Source organism: Onychomys torridus, chromosome 4, assembly GCF_903995425.1.
Source record: "Onychomys torridus chromosome 4, mOncTor1.1, whole genome shotgun sequence".
NCBI classification, from domain to species: Eukaryota; Metazoa; Chordata; class Mammalia; order Rodentia; family Cricetidae; genus Onychomys; species Onychomys torridus.
In genome coordinates, this window is record NC_050446.1 from 36,113,374 (window position 1) to 36,133,209 (window position 19,836).

Consider the following 19,836-nt stretch of genomic DNA (forward strand, 5'->3'; position numbering starts at 1 on the left):
CAGCGTGATGTCACAGATTTAGTTTATTAAGTAGTTGTAGATTGATTCTGCTTGCTTGACTGGGACATTGCAAGGCTGAATTAGGTAACTTTTAGTCTTGCCTAATACCCTGATTAAGAAAGGTGCTCTAAGCAGGCAGGTTTAGGGAGATTGAGTGCAGCTGTGAGCACCCTGAGTCTGAGTTTATTGGAGGACACTCTGTTCATGTCTAGGAGACTTCCATGAAACTGAGCTCTTTGCTCCAGAGTCAGACTCTTAGCGTCTAACAAGAATTCATAATCAAAGTCTCAGTTCACTCAGCTTCCAATGCAGACTTTCTAGGAAAATTAGACAGTTCCCCCACCCCAAATGCCTAGACCTTGGGGCAAGAGGGATCAGGACCCTGAAGCTGAGTCCTGGGCCAGGTTTTATCCTGTACCATGTTGCCTGAACTGCTGTTGCCTTTGATAAACCAGGGAACAGCCTCCTCTCTATATGTAAGTTAATGCTAAAGGAAGGAGATGAGCAGACATATCAGGTGACCAGAGTGTGAGGATGTGTGCTGGGGAAGGCTGGGAGGGCTTAGGAAGATCCCTCAGGTGGTGGTCCTCATCCTTCTAAGGTAGGGGGGTGGGGCACAGCAGGGCCTGGAGCAGCCAGAGCAGGTGCATTCAGAGGAAGTACCAGTGTGCAGGAGGCTGGGCTTGATCTCTGCTGCTCATCTCTCCAGAGAGACCTTCCTAAGACCAGAAGGACTTAGGAAATGTGTGGTGGCCCCAGCTTCAGCCCAACCTTTTATCCCTCCAAGCTGTACTGTGAAGGGTGAATCTTGAAAAACTGGTGATAGGAATAAAGGGCTCAAAGTTAGATGGGGACATACTTGCATTTCCTTTTGAATTCTATTACTTTGTTGCCCAGTGTAGTGTTGCCCACCTGCTTTGGGTGCCCGTAGAGCAGCTGCGGAGCCTGGACCAGCTGTGCTGTGTCCCTGCTCTGAGTCTCAGCTACCTTCCTCTACAGTGCGACCTTGACCTTGAGTGGCCTTGCATGCTTTGGGAAGCTGCCCAACTGGGCTCATTCTGGTTGAACTTTCTGGAAGAACTTCTCCATTGTGCATGTATGTCTGTGTTTGTCTCAGTGCTGTTTCGAAACAGGTGTTGAGGAAAGAAGGAATGGAGGGCAAGTTACCCTCTGTGATACTCTTCAGGGAATTCCCATTTCAGAGAGCTTTGCAGCTTTTGCTTTGTTACCGTTGTGTAATTTAGCCACAGATATGTTCCCATAAATGGCTGACACCTCGAGGCTTTTTAATTACTCTTGTATTAGTGCCTGGCCTTTCTTGGTGATAGAGTATCTACTGGGTTTACATACTCTTTTCTTGGTTTGGGGGTTTTTATTTTGGCTTTTGTTTATTTGTTTGTTTTTAGATTTGGGTAATTTTTCAAAGTTTATCCTTATGCCTGTTTTTTAACCCTTTTGTAATACTTTGTAAGTTTGGAGTAGTCTAGCAACCTGAAGAGAGTATGCAAGGACTTTAGGATAGAACTGTTCCCTCTAGCTAATGTGTGTCCATGAAATTTTGCCAAGAAGTTTCCACAGGTGTAATTTCATTCTGCATGTTCTTAGCATAGACGAGCCAGATGACTGCTGGTTAAAAATATTTGGTTTTTCAGTAGGGAAGGTACATCAAAAGCCATTAAGAACAAAACTTTGTAGGTGTGCTCAGAAAGCTCTGTTTATTTTATGGTTATTCTTTACAATTCCACTTCATCAGAGGGCACAGTCTTGTTGATTCACACCCCTGCTTCAAAATAGCAGTGTGGGGCTATCCGGGGACGGGGTGGGGGAGGTGGGGGGGTGGGCGGTGGCGGGGATTGCCCTGGTCAGCATCAAACCTGTTCACCCTTGATACTCTTGCTCTTTCTTTACTTTGAAAACCAAAGTCAGATGCCCATCACGTTCACATTTTACATTTTGTTTCCTTGTGGTCTCTGCGTGTTCTTTAGTGGGGCAGTGTATTGATCTGTGAATGATCGGTTTCACATACTAAATCAAGAAACGGAAGTTCTGGAGATGCAACTAGATGTAACTGTTTCTCGGTGTTTCTCTCTGGGACTTGACCACTGCTTAGGTCTGAGGTGGGGGTGGGGCGGCTCTTTTAAGATGCAGTTTCAGTCACCGCCTGGGGCAGCTGTTAGCCAAAGGTAAAACCAGGTGGTTTGGCTGTCACAGTGGTGAAGATCAGCTACTCCCACAAGACTGGACTCCATCCTGACCACATGAGCGTACCCCAGTCTAACTCTGACATGTTTGATTTGGCACTTTCCTGGCCATCCTTCACTTCCCCAGTTTGAAACTGTACAGCTGGAGGAACCGTGGCAGGTCTCGACAGAGGCATAGACTCTGGTTCCCCGTGTTAGGGCATTTCCCAGTTCCTTTGTGATCGTCAGATTCTGTGAAGAAAGTGTTGGTATCGATCTTCTTAAGCTTTGTTTCTGTCACCACTATGGGAAGAAGAGCAGAGGGGTGCCTTGCTTTGAGCACTGAAGTAAGGTAGTAGTAAGTTTGGGGTGTTGGGATCCACAGAACTTCCTTGAATGAGGCATGCAGTGTGAACAAACTCTCCAAACTTGACTTACTGGATGTGTGCAATGGGGTGTAAACCTGCTTTTCCCTGTGGTAAGCGCCCATCCCTGACCGGAGGCTCTCTGGCCCTGCCCCTGCTGTGGGCTTCCTTGACCTGTGCTTGGTGTGGCTCTGCCGCAGGGTAGCCATTGCCTTTCCTAACAGCCATGTCCAGTTTTCCCCACCCAAAGAGCATTTGAGCCCTGAAACCGTCTTTGTAAATGTTAAAAATGGAGATGAAGATGCCAGTGAGGGAAAGTCAGAAGCAATTCCCAATTCCCCAGGACAGTTCTAGCATGGAATTGCAACAGCTTATAACTGACATGAAGGTAGGAAACTGAGAGACCCAGCTGCTCTGGGTAGTGTAGTGACTCAGACAGGAGAGAAAATTGTTGAGCTATAAAGTGAACAGATTGCCTTTTGGTTTCGTTTTCTGCCCCATCAAAGTGCCAGATTGCTCCATTTGCACCAAATGTAAATTAAATGCCTTATTTATTATGGTATCTGATGTTCAAGTTATGTATGTCACTGTAATTCTTCTGAGTTGTGAGCATACATACATCTACAAAGACAGAAGGTACTTTAGACGGTCTTGGTAATTCAATGAGGCTGATTGAGCATCACACCTTTATATTTTTTTTCTATACCTTAACTGTGGAGAGATTCTAAGGTGGCTTGGACAAACATCTAACACATGTTTTCTATTTTCACACCATTAGGATTCTAAATATTTACTAATTGTCATTTATTTATACTCTGTAATTCACATGTTAACTTCTGCATGCCTCACTTTTCAGAGAGCAGTGAAGTTCCTTCACTATTTAAGGACAATGTCTACTTGTCAGTGAACTTTAAATTATAGCTTATCATCTTCACATTAATAAATACCCCTCCCCTTAAGAATTAAAATGATACAAAAGTAACATGAGGGCCCTCATAATGTTAAACTCAAAACATTTTTTTGAGATCTGATTATGTCACATTAATTTAGAATTTGCAATGACACATTATGAGTTTGTAATAAATTCAGTTTACTAGATTGAAATTTTCTTTGCATATAATCAGTCAAGTACTAAGCAAAAATTTTAAAGTACTGAAGTTATGAGATATAAATATAGTCAAGTCTTTGGAGTATTTAACCATGGCCTCAGAATAACCAAGTGCTGCTTTTGATACCTTCATTAAATCAGGGTACAGTATTTTTATTGGTGGTAGCAAATGAAGTCTTTAAAATATGTAATAATGCAGTCCTTCCATTTTCCTACATCATGGTCAGGGATGTTTTAGGATACTGAGGCATACTCAAGACTCTGATTACAGCTTTTTTTTTTTTTTTTTTTTTGCATTGTGGCTAGAAGGGTACCCCTAATTGACAGGTCCTATTAAAGCAGCTCACTGTGCAGGTGAGAGTGTAGCAAGACTAATGTGACTCCATTGTGCCATGGGTTGCTAGTGTGACTCCATTGTGCCATTGGTTGCTAGTGTGACTCCACTGTGCCATGGGATACTAGTGTGACTCCACTGTGCCATGGGTTGCTAGTGTGACTCCATTGTGCCATGGGTTGCTAGTGTGACTCCATTGTGCCATGGGTTGTTAGTGTTGACTCCATTGTGCCAGGGGTTGTTAGTGTTGACTCCACTGTGCCAGGGGTTGTTAGTGTGACTCCACTGTGCCATGGGTTGCATTATGTCCTAGTAATGGAATGCAGCTTCCTTGACTTGTGGTTATTTCTCAGAATTCTTCCTTGAAGACACTCAAAATTCTCATCTAAAAGGAGACAAGTTGCTCAACTAGAATAATCAAAGGTGAAATGTGATTCTTTCTGACATTTTTAGTGCCAAGTAATGAACAAAAGCCTTCTTCAAGGCAGCAAGTTGTTCAGTGGTTCTGTATGTCTGAATATGAGCAACTCAGTATATTAAATTTTCCCATGGTTGACAGTAGAGTGCCAGTTTCTATTTTCAGTTCCCCAAATAGTAAAGCCTGTTCTGTCAGCAGCCATTTCATTAAATTCCTCAGCACAAGTGTTAGACATAGACAGAAGACAGGGATCCTGGTCTCAAGCTGAAGTCTGAGGAGATGAAGAAATATTTTAAGAGCAGAAGCAAATGGGTAAAGATGAACATTGTGTAATTCTTAAAGGCAAACTGTGTTGGTTGGATGAGAGGTAAGGCATCCACCACAAAACTAAAGGCCATTTTTTGGTTGCCTGAAAAATGACTTCTTAAGCAGGACTGGCTTATAGATGTGCATAGAAGAAAGAAATGACTTAGTAATGCAGGTGACAATCAATTTGGATTTCCTCTTGTGTGTGAACTTTAAAATGCCAGCAAGAGCTTGGGTGGGAGCTAGAGTGTGGAAGGGTAGAATCTACCTCCCTGACCTCTCCTAGCTGTCAGAAGGCTATGAGAATGGACCTGCACAGACCAGCCATGTTGAGAAGGAAGTGAACATGCTCATTCCACCTTGGAGACCAGGAGATGCAGAGGGATTCTTTCCAAATTATTACCTATTTTCTGCCTCTGATTATAGTGGTTTCTCTACTACCACCCATGCTTCCTTGCTCTCTCTCTCCACCTCTTCTCCCTCCTCTTGTCCTGGGTCTTTTCAGCGTGCCAAGATCAAATCCAGGACCTTGCACATGGTGAGCATGTAATCCCCCAGAGAGCTCCATAGCCAGCTTTCTCACGTGTTCTTCATTCTTCCAGCTTCAGCCCACTCTATCACAAAGTGGTAGAGAAGGGCCCTGTGAGCCAGAGCCAGGTGAAGGGACAGTCCCAGACCCTACGGCAATCTGCTGAGTCCCTGTGAACAGTAGACACAGTGCTCTTCTCCCCAGGGCCCTTTGTTTTCATTGTATGTTGTCTTATGTTGGTCAAGGGTGTTGTTTTTTTTTTTTTTTCCTATCAATTTAGGATTCACAGTTTTATTTGTAATTTACCAGAACTTCAAAATAGTGTTGTGCCTGTTAGAAGAAGTGCACATCGATGCAGTGGGCTGTTGTCACCTGATCAGTCAGGCCAGTGGAAACAGGTTCTATATGAGTGAGGAGGAGGGACGGAAGAAAGCAAGTTCGAAAAATACTTCCCAAACAGAACAGTTTTGTTTTTCAGTCTTATTTTCATAGAACCTTCTGCACAAGAAGGTCCATCTCACCATAAATCAAATCTTGGATGTTTAGGAAAAATAACCCCTCAAGAAATCATACATAGTCTTACAAGTAGCTAAAATCAGTTGTATTAAAACCAAGGAAGAATGGTCTAAGTTATAACTTAGTTTTTGAAGAGTATTCCGGTACACATTGTGTAGAAAGGATGTTTCCGGTCCTTGGCACAGGTTTGTAGACAGTGTTATGCGTTTCCTTTTACATGCACATTGTACAGATGAGACTCACAAATACTGTATTTTGATGAAGACAAGCATTTGGTTCAAATGTACAAAATGGGGATAATGTACAAAAGTGGACTCTTTTCATCACACATAAAATATGGAACTCTAGCCAGGCGATGGTGGTGCACACCTTTAATCCCAGTACGTGGGAGGCAGAGGCAGACAGATATCAGTGAGTTCAGGGTCAGCCTCGTCTACATAGTGAGATCCAGGACAGCCAGGGCTACATAGTGAGACCCTGCCTTGAAAAACAAAGAAACAGAAACCCTATTATTCTGGTTCTTGGTTTTGAAATCTTACTTTTCATAAAACTTAAATGTTATTTTTTGAAAGCAAAAGTTAAAAATAGATCTGAGTGATATTCTGCAAAAAGATTATTTAAGCCAGTGAATTGAGAAAAGATAGAGTTTCTTAGTGAATTTGTGGTAGCACAAATCCATGAGCTCAGCCATTATCAGGCAGATGTTGAGGTTCTTGGGTCAGTTCATGTGTAGAATGTTCTCAGGCCTCTGCTGTCTGGATGAGCAGATTCTGACTGACAAGCCATGTGCCTATGCACTTTCTCTGTCTACAGTAGCTTTGTACATTTTGAGTATGTGGGCAGCTGTGTTTAACATGCTGAACTTAGTGTGACTAATAGCAGTGTTACTCATGGATGCTAACCTTTTTGTACTTAGTGGTTCTACGGCAGTCCTGTCAGTTTCTGAATTGGAGTGGACAAATGCCCAACCTGATGATATCCTGAGAACAACTAGAGGTCCAGAGAACAAGGCCTCCCTGAAAGCACAGTGCTGAAGCCAAGACACAGAGTGATAGACAATATCCAAGTTTATGATCACCTGGTCACTGCTGTGTTGGTTGGACAGGCCTTTTGGGGTCAAGGCAGCTGTTGCCTTGGTGAACCTAGACGGCTGTTACAGAGGCCAGGAGAGCTCTCAGGACCATCCCTGCATTTAAGCATCAAGATCTTTCTTGTAATCTCTTATTTACCCAGACAGGATGGAACCCAAGGCTTTTTTCTTCTGTGTTAGACTGACCTCTTCATTCTCCCGTTCTGACACGAGCCATGTGTGATAGATAATAGCTGTGTTCTGAGTTTGGTCTGGATGGTGGAATCTGTTCCTTTATTCTAGTCTTACAGTGTGAGGCTCCTGAGGAGAATGCATTGACTGCTGTGCCCAAGACTGCCGTTATTTTACTGATTTTTCTATTTTTCAGCCTGTCTCTCAAGCCAGGATGCTTTCTATAAAGATGTTGGTGCAGAGGATGATAATACCTGTGTACGTGATTGTGATTTCTTTAGGTGTTCTCTTAGCTAAAGAACTGTAGCTGTTGTGTACATGATTGTGATTTCCTTACACATTCTCTTAGATGGTTAAGGAACTAACTTAGTTATCATTGTGTCTCTCAGGACTCCGGATAGGAAGGACACAGGAGTAACTCTTTACTGGGGTAGGCTTTGGCTCTCCGGCTAACCCTGCTTTTTACCCACAGTCGCTGTGTAGTTCTCACAGGCCTTCCAGGCTTTTCTCCATCCCTTCCCAAGATGATGCCATTTGGCTTTTACCCTTCCAGGTCATTGGCACGTTCCTGTGGGTGCTGGCACACTGTCATCTGACACCTCTTCAGCACTCGGCACCATCTTTGCCTGCGCATGGGTGGGTGATTCCTGTCCTCCCTTGCCCACTTGCCTCCTTCATCTTCCATCTCCACAGCTGCCTTCTTGTTTCCTCCTCTTCCTGCTCCACCAACTTTGGCATTCTCTTCACAGAACACACTGGGAAGCTCCCACCTCTGTGTTCTTCCTGTAACTTTCATCTGGTGACCTTTTGACATCATGTCACACTGGTCTCATCTCCTTTGTGCTGTGGTGTTTTAGACATTTTTCTCATTGCATTTTTCTCATTATTTATTCCTGTCCTCCCTGCCAGACCAGGGCCTCTTCATCATCTCATGATCATGACACTAACACGGTGTCATATTTTCATGCAGATGCGAATGTGTTAGCGTTCTTTCCTCGTTCCAGTTGAATAGACACCTCTTTGCTAAACACTTCCTTTGCCTCAGACTCTTTCCCAGATGCTGGGCATGCAGTGGTAATCCCAAGAACAGCAGCCCTGCCTTAAGGAACCCACAGTGTGTCACTGGAAAGCTGTTGAATCTGTTGCTTGCTCTGCCTGTGAGCATCAAAGTCCCAGAAGTTCTGTCTAAAAGACCAATATTTTCTCTTGTACTGTCTTCAAAGAGCTGTTTGGATATGTTAAATGTGAGTATTTGCTTGGCTTCTTGAAAACTGGCATTAAGCATGCAGTGGAAGAGACTGACGGCTGTCTGTCTGTCCTCTAATTCAACCTGCAGATGACCGGGCAGAAAGAAAGGTGTTGTTGCTATTATATTATACTGCTTTTTTCTTTTGGTATTTTTTTTTTTTTTTAGTTTTCCCTTTTACTCCCAAGAGCTAGTTTAAAAGCTCTAAATTATTAAAAGCATCATTACTTAAATCAGTATTTATTAAAAGAGACATTAAACAAATGTGTAATTAATGTCTGATGATTTTCCAGTTCACACTGCCAGTTTTCCTCTTCTGCCTGTACAGTTACTAAAGTGCCTTCCAGCTTAATGTCGGCCTTACACTGGACGTGTTTACGCTGGTCGTAATGTCTCCCAGACGAGGAATTGATCTGCGCAAACCCATACTAATGTCTGCTGTCTTCCTAGCCTAATTCCACATGCATGTGCATGAAAAAAATAATTAAAACTTGAAGCAGCCCAGGATCAGACAGGATTCTTTTTTTAGAAAATCATTCATTCCTACAGTTACAAACAAAGCTTTCAGAAACTTAGGATCCATCTTATAGCTAAAACACAAATGCACACTTAATTCTGTGGGCAGGAACCTTTACTGTTAATTTAAAAAGTGTAACTTTTTCTGTGCCATTATTAAAGCACTGTCTTAGTTTGCTTTCTGTTGCTGAGATAAACACCATTGCCAAAAGCAACTTGGAGAGGAAAGGTTTATTTCAGCTTATAACTCTCACTGTTATATCGCACTACAACATCAAAGGAAGTCAGGGCAGGAACTCCAAGCAAGAACATGGAGGCAGGAACCGAAGCAGAGGCCATGGAGAAGAGCTGCTTACTGGCTTGCTCCTCATAGTTTTCTCAGCCTGCTTTCTTATACACTGCAGGACCACTGACCCAGGGGTGGTACCACCCACAGTGACCTGAGCCCTCCCAAATCAGTCTTAAATCAAGAAAATGCCCCAAAGACTTGGTACAAGTAATCTGATGGCGGCATTTCCTCAGTTAAGATTCCTTCTTCTCAGATGACCCTAGTGTGTGTCAAGTTGACATAAAAACTAGCAAGCACAGTACTTAGTTGCTGTTTTTATTATTGGAGTCAGATTTGAGTTGTGAAGGATGGAGCATTGTGTCTTTCTAATGACATTAATTCGTTGCTAATGATGGTTATTGTGTGGAAGGATTTCCCAGCTAGTGTTCCTCAGGCTCAGACTGTTGACAGAACGTTCCTCAAGAGAAAGTAGGGGTTTATGGGAAATTGAGGTGGGGGGCTTGGGGTTTGATTTGGTGGTAGATCATGTGCCTTGGATGTGGAAGTTCCTAGGTTTAGTCCCAAGTTCGGGTGTGGGTGTGGGTGGGGAGGTGTACAAGATTAAATCAGTTTTATGATTTCTCAGGGTCTTCATGGTGCCGTACAGTAGTGACTCTGAGACTTTCTAAGGCACCAAACACCAGAAGTACATGAAGCCTCTGCAACAATCTGGGCATTGTGCATTTCTCATGTGCTCCAAGGGGCTGCCAGTTCAGGAGGCTTTCCCGTCATCACATGGAATAGCAGAGAGTTTGGAGATGCCCACGGTGCTACCCAGATTTGCTAACTGCAGCAGCTTAATTTTGAGAAGCAAGAAACGATTCATACTTGGAGAATTTTGAATTATAGGAGAATTAATTTGTAGCAAATTGAAGTCCAGTGCAGACTTTCTGGAATCTCAGACAGGACACTGAAAAAGCACTCAGGTAGTCTATGAGGGAAGAAAAGCCAATGTCATCAGTTAAGAAGACAACCATAAGGAAGATGAAAGCTGTTACTGCATTTCAAACTCTTACATTCCATAAGCCTGTGTAACTATTAAGTGCTCAAATCCACAATTAAACAGTTTTTCTTTTTAATCACCTTTAGTAGTTCAGGTATCAATCACCATATTTCTAAGTCTCCATATGTGCCCTGCTGGCGATTTCATTACACTTCGGTCCTCACTAGTACTGTCATTAGACATGAAACATTGGTGAGAGCACAAGTCTTTGAACACATTGGGTTTGATAGGACTTACGATGCTTTTAATTGCCAGTCACATGAAGCAACAGTCTATGGAGATTAGAAAATCAAAACCTAAGGCAAATTTGAAAAAGCTTAATAAAATTTTTAAAAAAGGTGGGCTGTTTTCCACCTGGGCCCCATTGTGTACACCAAGTTCCCCATTTGTTGGAGCTGCATTTTATTGTAGTGATTTACTGATTTGTGAATAGATTGGTGGTCAGAATCTTATCTTTATTATTTTAAATAATACCTACTTTATAGTTGTCACATGTAAAGTAGATCAGAAACGTAAATAAGTGATATTTTCAGAAGAAATCAGCACATAAAATGTCACTTTTTAATCTTATGATATTTAAAATATGTAAATTGTATTTTACTTCTCCCGTGTGGTCCTGGTGGGTGTATCAGCTCGTCATACTTACTCAATGTGTGACAGTGACTTAATCAGCAGCCCTTTTCTTTCTCAGCATTCCACATTGTCAGAGAGGTTGCTCTGCAGGTCTTGCCTAGCTGGGCTCAGCAGGCTGCTGCAGTAAGCCATGCAGGTCAGGTCATGATGGTCTGAGATGGACTGGCTTCTGTGTTCTGCCTTCTTGCCTGGGATGGCCGGGATGGCTCCCACACAGCACACTGAACACACAGTTCCCGGAGAAGCAGCTGTGAGGCCCCTCAGTTGCAGTCTCTGGTATTTCAATCAAGTCACATTCGTGCTTGTGGTCAAAGCAAGTCATGGACAAGCCCCTGATGTAGAGGGTGGGCTGAAGGCTACCTGTTATGATATGGTCAGAGAGAGGCCTTGGCGGGTGGAGCCACGATGCCCCACAGAGGGTGAGAGACAAAGATGCCATGCAGACAGCACTCAATGGAGAGTTTTATTTGGTGGGGGGGAAGAGAGAGGGGAGAGAGATAGGAAGAGAAGGGAGAGGTGGGGAGGTGCGCACTACCTCGTGGTGAGAAGGAGAAGAGAGAGAGAGAACTCTCAAAATGGGAGGAGTCTTTCTTAAAGGTAATAGGAAGGTAGGATGATGTCAGGATGCTGGGTGGGCCAAGGCATTATCAGCTTATTGGCCAGAATTCCAAGAAGTGGGTCTGAATGCTAATACTACCTCTCCTCATATAGTCATATAGTCAGCTCATATAGTTGGACTTTCTTTGAACTTCTAGCTCCCAAATAATGATTTGGAGACTTACTAATTATGAAAGCTTGGCCTTAGCTTAGACTTGTTCCCAACTAGCTCTTAAAACTTAAATTAGCCTGTTTATGTTAATCTACATTTGGCCATGTGGCTCATTACTACCTCTTCTCAGTACCATACTACTTCCTCTGCATCTGGCTGGTTAATCCCACCCCTACCCTGTCTCAGATTATTTCCTAGAGTTCCTATCTCTGCCTGGAAGCCCTGCCTAACCTCTTCATGCCTAGCTATTTGGCCATTCAGCTCTTTATTAAGCCAATCAGAAGGTGCCTTAGGTGGTTGAGGTTAAACAGGCACATCTTCACACAGTTTGCGGAATGATTATCTCAACAGCTCATCCAACAAGTCCTGATGCAGAGGGTGCGCTGAGCGCTGCCTCTCCTTAGAGACTCACCTAAATCTCAGTCTTCCCCAAGTAAGGACATTGGCATACTTTATTTTTGTCACGTTGTCATGCCTTTCATGTTGGTACCATAGAGAAGTTGAGTCTTCTGAGATTTAGTTTCATGGGTTATGTGTTGCTCAATATTATTTCTTTTGTTCTAAATTTACCTTTATTGTATTTATGATTTGGTGGCAGAACTCCCTTTCCAGATTATTCTAACATTCTGAGTTCTGGTATTTCCTAAAGTGCCTTTATTTTAGCAGAGTATGGTGGTGCGCATCTGTAATCTCAGTCCTCAGGAAGCCAAGGCAGGAGGATTTCACATTCAATGTCACCTTTGAACAAACTTCAAATTTGATGAGTTTGAGGCCAGCCTGGATTACATAGTGAGACCCTACCTAAAACACAAAAGCAACCAGAAGAAAGCCAACCCCTTGGTTGCCTTCATGATACCTGGAATATTTGTAAGATTTTGTTGTCTTTTCTGTAATTGAGAACAAGTTCCTTACCAAACTGATTCTCAATTCTGCCTCCCTCCTTCCCTCCCTCCCTCCTTTCCTTCCCTCCCTCCTTCCTTCCTTTCTTTTTTCCCTCTGAAATAATATTTTGGATCTTTATCTATGGAATCCAGGAGTTTTGTGATCTCATCATGAAAACCTCTCTGGTGTTATTTTGCTCTTCATTCTATCATCCAGATTTACTTCCTTTTAACCTGGAGCTTTATTTGCTTTAACATCTCTGGCTTTTCCCCCCCCCCCTGCTCCCCTCCCCCCAGCTCTCAGTATGAACACTGTTAGTATTAATGGCATCTGTCCTTTACTGTCTCCTGGTTAGGGACATTGCTCTTCCTGGGCCTCAGCAGCTGCGGCTTCTGTCGGCTTTTGTGTACAGAAGCTGCTTGGGCACTTCCTGCAGTAGCTGCCCACCTGAATGCACCCTCTTCCTGGTCCTCCAGGCTCTGCTGCTAGAGACAGCTGTCCGCTGGGCTTTAAGTTTACTGCTCCCACCAGATGCCCAGCCTGCCTCTGCTGCGTGGCTGGGTTTCCTCTGGTTGCTTTACCGTGGGTCTGAAACCGTTATCTTTCTGGAATTTTGGCACACTGATGGCATTTTTGAAATTTCTAGGCTGACTAGGTTTCTTTCTTTTCTCCTTTTTTTTAAATCTTAAAAGAGAGAGGATGCCTCTTTGCTCTCTGTTTGAGCTGTGAGCTAGACAAGAGGGTACTGTGTGCTCATCCCACCTCTTAGGCCACCCATTCCCTCTAGAGTTCCAACCACACTCTTGATCTGTGCATCACCTCATACTGTCTTTGTGTACATTAAATCCTAGGCACCACTCTGGACGATTAAGCTCCCTTTCCTTTCCCCCACTCCCTCAGTATGGCACCTGTACTACAAATACCTTGGGTCCTTAAAAACAAAACCCCTGGGCCCTGGAGTACCTATCAAAAGGAAATGGCCTTTCTTTCCTTCTCTGTTCTTCATGAGAAGTAAGATGTTTTGGAGAAGAGTTGAAAAATAGCTGAATGTTATCCCTGTTTATCAAGATTACATTCCTATCTGTTATGAACAGTTGTGCAGCATTGTAGCTGTAAGTTTCTCCGGTCCTGACCAGCCCCATGGTTGGGACAAATCTCTCCCATCCATGTCCCACAGCTGCTTGGTCCCACATAAACACAGAGGCTTATATTACTTACAAACTGAATGGCCTGTGACTCAGGCTTCTTGCTAGCTAGCTCCAAAACTTAACTCATTTCCATTAATCTATATGTTGCCATGTGGCTGTGGCGTTACGGGTCTGCTGGCATTTTGTTGCTCCTTGGCCATTGGGCTGGCATCTCTCCCAGCTCTACCCTCTTTCATCTCATCTTCAGACTGAATGTACCGCCTACCCTTATCCTGCCCTGCCATAGGCCAGTGCAGCATTATTTATCAACCAAGCAGAGCAATACTATTCACAGCATACAGAAAGACATCCCACATCCTGTTGTTCCAGGGGCTTGGTCAGCATTGTTCAGCACCAGGCAGCCCCAGTCCTACCGGACAGTGTGAATGGCCAGACAGGTGTGAGCACTGCTCACTCTGTTCCTCACTGTGTTTCACTTTCAGAAATTACTCATTATTGAATAGTATAGGAGGTTTGGGGGCAAGATATTTGTGACATAGGTCTCTTTTTTATTAATTTAATAGTTAAAAATGGATACATGAAGCTATTAATCTGGGAGGTGTTACTGTGTTCCTTATAAATTTGCGACTATTCAGTGTTTCTATTTATGGACCATACCTAGTATCATAGGCTCTATCCTGTTAGTCTTTTTTCTTTGTGTGTGTATGTTTCTTTGCTTGTTTATGGGTAAAAGTGTGTGTGCACGTGCATGTTGAAAGCTTGAAGTTGATATCAGGAATCTTCCTTGGTCATTCTTATACATTATACTTTTAGGCAAGATCTCTCAATAAATCCAGAGCTTGCTGCCAGTTCAGCTAGTCTGGCTAAGCTCGCTAGCTTTCTTGCTTCTGGAATACCTCTGTCTGTGCCTTCCAAGGTCAGAGTTACAGGTGGACTATCGTGTTCACCTGGCATTTACCTGGGTTTTGGGTGTCTGAACTCTAATCTTATGTACACAGCAAGTACTTTCAACTGCTGACCCCTCTCCCCAGCCCTAGTCAGTTAGTCTTTAACCTTTTTCATTTAAATTTTTTAAAGGCCACAGAAGAGTGAATAGAAAAAAAAATACAATTAAAAGAATAATTAAAAGCCAGTGTATTCTGTATAATTAGTTCTCTGGTCAGGCCACTAGTGCAAAACACAGACCCATGAGGGATTTCACTCCCTCCATCCACAAAGAGACAGCCACTTATGAATGCATGTGACTATGTTCTCTAAGAAATATGGTTACTTTTTATTTGTTTTAAACTTTGCAAAGATGAATTTCCACTGTATATTCTTCTGTAAGTTTGCTTTCATTGAACATTATAATTGGGAGGATATTTTTGTTTTATAGAGCCATGGTTTATTTATGGGTTACAGTGAAGTAATATCACATAAATATACTATGATATATTTATTTATTCTACTGATACTGGTTACTTGGGTTATTGGCAATTTATGGCTTTTTAAAAGTACTAGACCATCTTTCCAGGTTCTCAGGGTCAAGAGTGTCTCTCCCTAATTAAGAATGGGATTACTGAAGTATGGGATGTCTGTGTATGCAGCTCTATTAGATAACGCTTACATGTATTGCAAAATGGCAAGCCCACTTACATACTTAACAACAGTGCATGGTAGTTACCTTCCCACATCTTTGCCAAACTTTGGAGCCAAGTGTTTTGCTCTTGTGGTAGTTGTGTATTGATAGCACATTGCATTATTAAGGAGCATTTTCTAGTTACTCATAGAATTGAAAATTTCACTTTCAAGCCATCCAGATACGTCCCTTTGCAAGGCTTATTGAAGTCTTTTGCTTAAATGTCTTACAATGATCTCCTGATCAGAAAATTCATAGATCAAAACACTTCAGTGTGCATAGATTATTCTCTAGGATTACTATACAACTTGGCATATAGTTCCGTGCTATACAGTTTCTTGCCAATAAGTAGATATTTTTGGGTGAACCGTGTGATTGTGGGTTAGCATTTATCCCCCTCTAATCCTCCTAAAACATGGGAGGTTTGGGTATGGCTTCCATTTGCAGAATAGTTTAAAACTGTAACTGAGTAGTTATCTAGTACTTCAGATGCCATCTTAAGTCCCTATGGTTCTGAAGATGGTCACCTCAGTGGGCACATTCTCAGTTTCCTAGGGCTGGGCTTGCTTCTGCAATATTATCTCAGTTTCATTCTAAACAAAGCAAAGAGAAACTTATCTTTACTACATAGTATTAATAATTTTTCTTATTTTTACTATAAAATTTTTTTCATCCTTGTTCTTAAACATTTTCATCATCCTGTGTCATTAGTGTTTTTATATGTTGAATCAGATTGTAATGTTCACATGGATTCTTAATTTGTTCTTAAATATCACTTATTTTATCTCGAAAACTTTCACATAAATGCATTGTGGTTCTTGTCAGCATGTTTTCCTGATTGTTCTAAATGAAGTCAGAAAATATATCTTATATTCCACACTATCATCTCAAAAAGGAAGGGGTGGGGGCTATATATAGAGAGTCCAACTTTTTACTAGTTTGGTGAGAAAATATATACTTAGGATATTTTGACTAAGAGTTATCGAGGAGGCAATTAGGAGGGAATAAAGATGAAACTCTAGTATTGAGTTGATATCCATCTTATAAATTTAGCAGAGATGATTTTGTGCATTAATATCTGTAATAAAGGGAATTATGTGTACTGGGTCATAAATTGGCTATATATTTTATTTATAAACTACAAAAAAAGCCTTGCCCCATCATGCTAAAGTATATAAGACCTGCCAGTTTGAGCACAAAGAAATGCCCACTAAGTAGTTGGAGTTCAGTGTGAGAGTACAGCGCGCGCGCGCGCGCACACACACACACACACACACACACACACACACACACACACACACACACGTAATACTGGACCAATAGTTTCCCAGTTAAGCTTCTTTGTCTTTGCTAAATCTTACCTTGAAAACCCATAATTACTCAGCTGCTTAAAAAAAAAAAAAAAAAAAAAAAAGTTTCAGAAGCTCAAAAGAGTGGAGTCCAACAATGTTACGTACAAGCCACATGGCAGCGCACACCTCTAATCCTGAACTTGAAGGTAATGGCAGGAAGAGCCCTGGATGCGAGATATTATCCCCCCTCTCCCCTGCATAAGCTCTTCCTGGTCTCCAGCATCTCTTGGAAGGGACAGTGGTGTAGTTGACAGTGTCTGAGACTCAAGAGGACTTCCTAACAACAGGGAATGTAGAAGTCATCTAGTGTAAGCCTCAGTTTCCTGTGTGTACTGCAACACCTCCAGCCACCATACCTGCCCAGTTACCCACGTTTGGGCTGCAGGCCTCTCATGATGGGGAAGTATTATCTTCAGGGGAAGTCAGTTGTTGAAAACTTTGCTATGTCTTCAGACATTAATTCATAGCAATATAACCATTATTCAAATTTGATTCCATGTGTAAAAGTAGTGTATGGAATAATACACTTTTGTTGCAAAGCCATTTTTAGTCTAGCTCAGGATTGTCACCTAAAGAATTTAGCTGTTTTTGTCCATTGAGTTCCTTCACAGGGTCAGAGGGTCTGCTTGTCTACACAGGCCTTAGCTTTGGGTCAGCCTTTTTTTCCCCTCGTTCCACTGAGAGTCAGTTCTGTATCTTCTATGAAGTTTGGAGTTCATAAGGAATAAGACCTGTGTCGTTCATCACATCACTTCCTGTGTCTGGGAATAATGGCAGAATCTCTTTTGTATTCCACTCACCAATTCCTGAATCGGTTCACCCTTCATTCCTGTGAATGTGCCATCTATAACTGAAAGTAGATATGTCCCAGGAAGACTAAAACTGGGGTAGGGGGCAGTTTGTCCACTAGATCCCCCCTCCTACTTTCTAAATTCCTAATCAGTGTAGATCACCTTAGGTTTTGGTCTACTCATCACCTTTGAACTTAAAGTATCTACACTGCTACCCAGTGTGTTGCCGAGCTGACTTTCATACAGGACCTTACATTTACCCTGCTGTTTTTGTCTAATTGGAGGCAGCTCATTAATGCAACAGAATAGTACTTTTCTTGCTTGTGATTTAGCTTTGTTATTTGGTAAATTCAATACTCATATTAGTTATTGAAGATTTTAAACATGCTCTGCATATTATTTATATTATTGTTGAAAGCTTTGGTTAGGATTGGGCCAAGTTCAGAACATTGGCATTGCATTAGAATAGATTGATGACATTTCATTCAGGTATTTATAGATTATTCAAGTCAGCAGCTACCCTTATTTCAGCCTCATTTCTATGTTAATTATAGTATCACAGGGGACTTTTAACATTGTGCATGCCTCACTAGAATTTAGACACACCGCATTTCCATGGTCACACTGCCAAGGAAGGAAATTAGACAAGCTTAACGTGACTTCTTTGACACACCTCTTCTTCTAAGTCACTCTTGGAGAACGTTCTTTGAAGAATCCCACCCAACATCTTCTCTCTCTCTCTACTCTGTAATGTGAGGAACCTACCTTCTTTTTTCTAAAAATGTAGGCATGGCATTTCCTTCTTCCATTTTCCTGGCCCAACTTCCATCCTCTGTGATTCTTTGGAAAGCCCCTAAAATGATTCAGTGTTCTCAGGTCTGCAGTATGTAATCACTCAGATCTGGCAAGTTGCACTCACAGAGGAAGACACAGCTTAGTGTCTCACGGTCTCTTAGCTGTGTGTGTTCATTGTTTTGGTTTTTTCCTTCTTACCAATGGAAAGAGTTATTAGCATTCTTTGACCCTAGTCATTATATTCATCTCTGGACTTGGCAAAAAGAGGAGTCAGCTTTTGTCTCTAGCTTTACTTAGCTTTATGTCTAACTCATTAATGGATGGATCTGTGATTATAAGAATGATAAGAAAATGGACACAAACCTTACTAACCTTTTGTGTTCTTGTGCTTGAGAGTGGTTCCAGAGAGAAGACTACATGTCTCTGCTCTCCACCCAGCAGCTGGTCAGGATCATTTACATTGAGGAATCAAAATAAAATAGCCTTGCCAAGAAAGTTCTTGTAGCATTGTATAGTAGTTTCCTTCATGACACGCTCTTTGAACCTCAATTGACTTCAGGGTTGTGACATCATTTGTCTCTTGTTACACTTTGCCTTCTCTGATTCATAATTTGCTGCATCAGTGAGATGATGAGCCATAACTGCCTCCCACCTACAGTCCCTTTCCACCCTGTATAACGTGTAAGTGAGCATGGTTGTGCTCTGAAGATGCTGCTCATCACATTTCAGTAAGCCAGGGTCATTATGATCAGCAAAATAAACACTATAAAATAAAGTACAATACACACCCAGAGATAAAGTAACATAATTTGGTATCTTTCTGTAAACTCAGTGTGTCCTGTGTATAAAAGAATGAATACTTTGCTTTTTTTCTAAACTCTTTATTTTCTGATTTTTAAAAATCTTTTCATTCTGACACATTGGTTGTTTCATATTATACTCTTGACATTTAAATTTCTTGGGTTTGGGCATTATTTGTTTCACTGTTGCATAGTAACATTTTTGTTACTCACAACCATCTGTTAATTTTAAGGTGTGTGATTTTTTTTTTTCACCTCAGTGGCCAGAATGCTTTCATCTCTCTTATTGCCTTGACTGCTACCCTAGGCTGTCTGTGTGGTAATTTTTTCTTCAACAGACCTGGTGATGTTATTTTTGATAATCACTTGGTAAAAATAGAATTCCATCCAGCTAGTATATTGAATGTGCTTTACATCTCAATAAACACATTATAAAAGATAAAGATTGCCATAAACTCATTGAGTTGTGTTGTATAAAAATTAGCATGTCCATTTTTATCACTGAAGAACATTGGGCTTGAAGAATGATGTGCTGCCTCAGTGTTCCTGGGTTTTGATCTTAGACTCACTTGATCCAAGAATGAAGTCCCTTCTCCCAGTCCTGCCGACGAAGATCGTCTTGTGGGATGCTTATGTACTGTGAAACCAAGGGCTCACCTGCTAGAGCAGGTACGAGAAAGTCTCAGGACTGTGCTTTCATCTTGGAAAGATGCACAGGTACCCTATCAGACCCACTGTTCATTTAAATATTGTGCCTATAAATATTCCCAGAATGAAGCGACCATCAGCAGAAACCCAGAAGCCAGACCCCTCTCTGCTAACCAGAGGTTAGGATAGAGTGGAGTCACTTAAGTGCTTCAGTATTTGAGTCTTTCCTTTTACTTAGAGGATTATTTGGAAAAGAGCAGCCAATATTGGAAGTTAAGGGAATGGGGGGG

General features: G+C 41.9%; 1 protein-coding gene across 24 annotated transcripts in view; it reads left to right on the top strand.

Annotated features, from left to right (window-relative positions):
• Positions 1-19,836, top strand: part of Pkp4 (plakophilin 4) — a 224,988-nt gene that overhangs the window by 53,387 nt on the left and 151,765 nt on the right. The window lies entirely within an intron of this gene.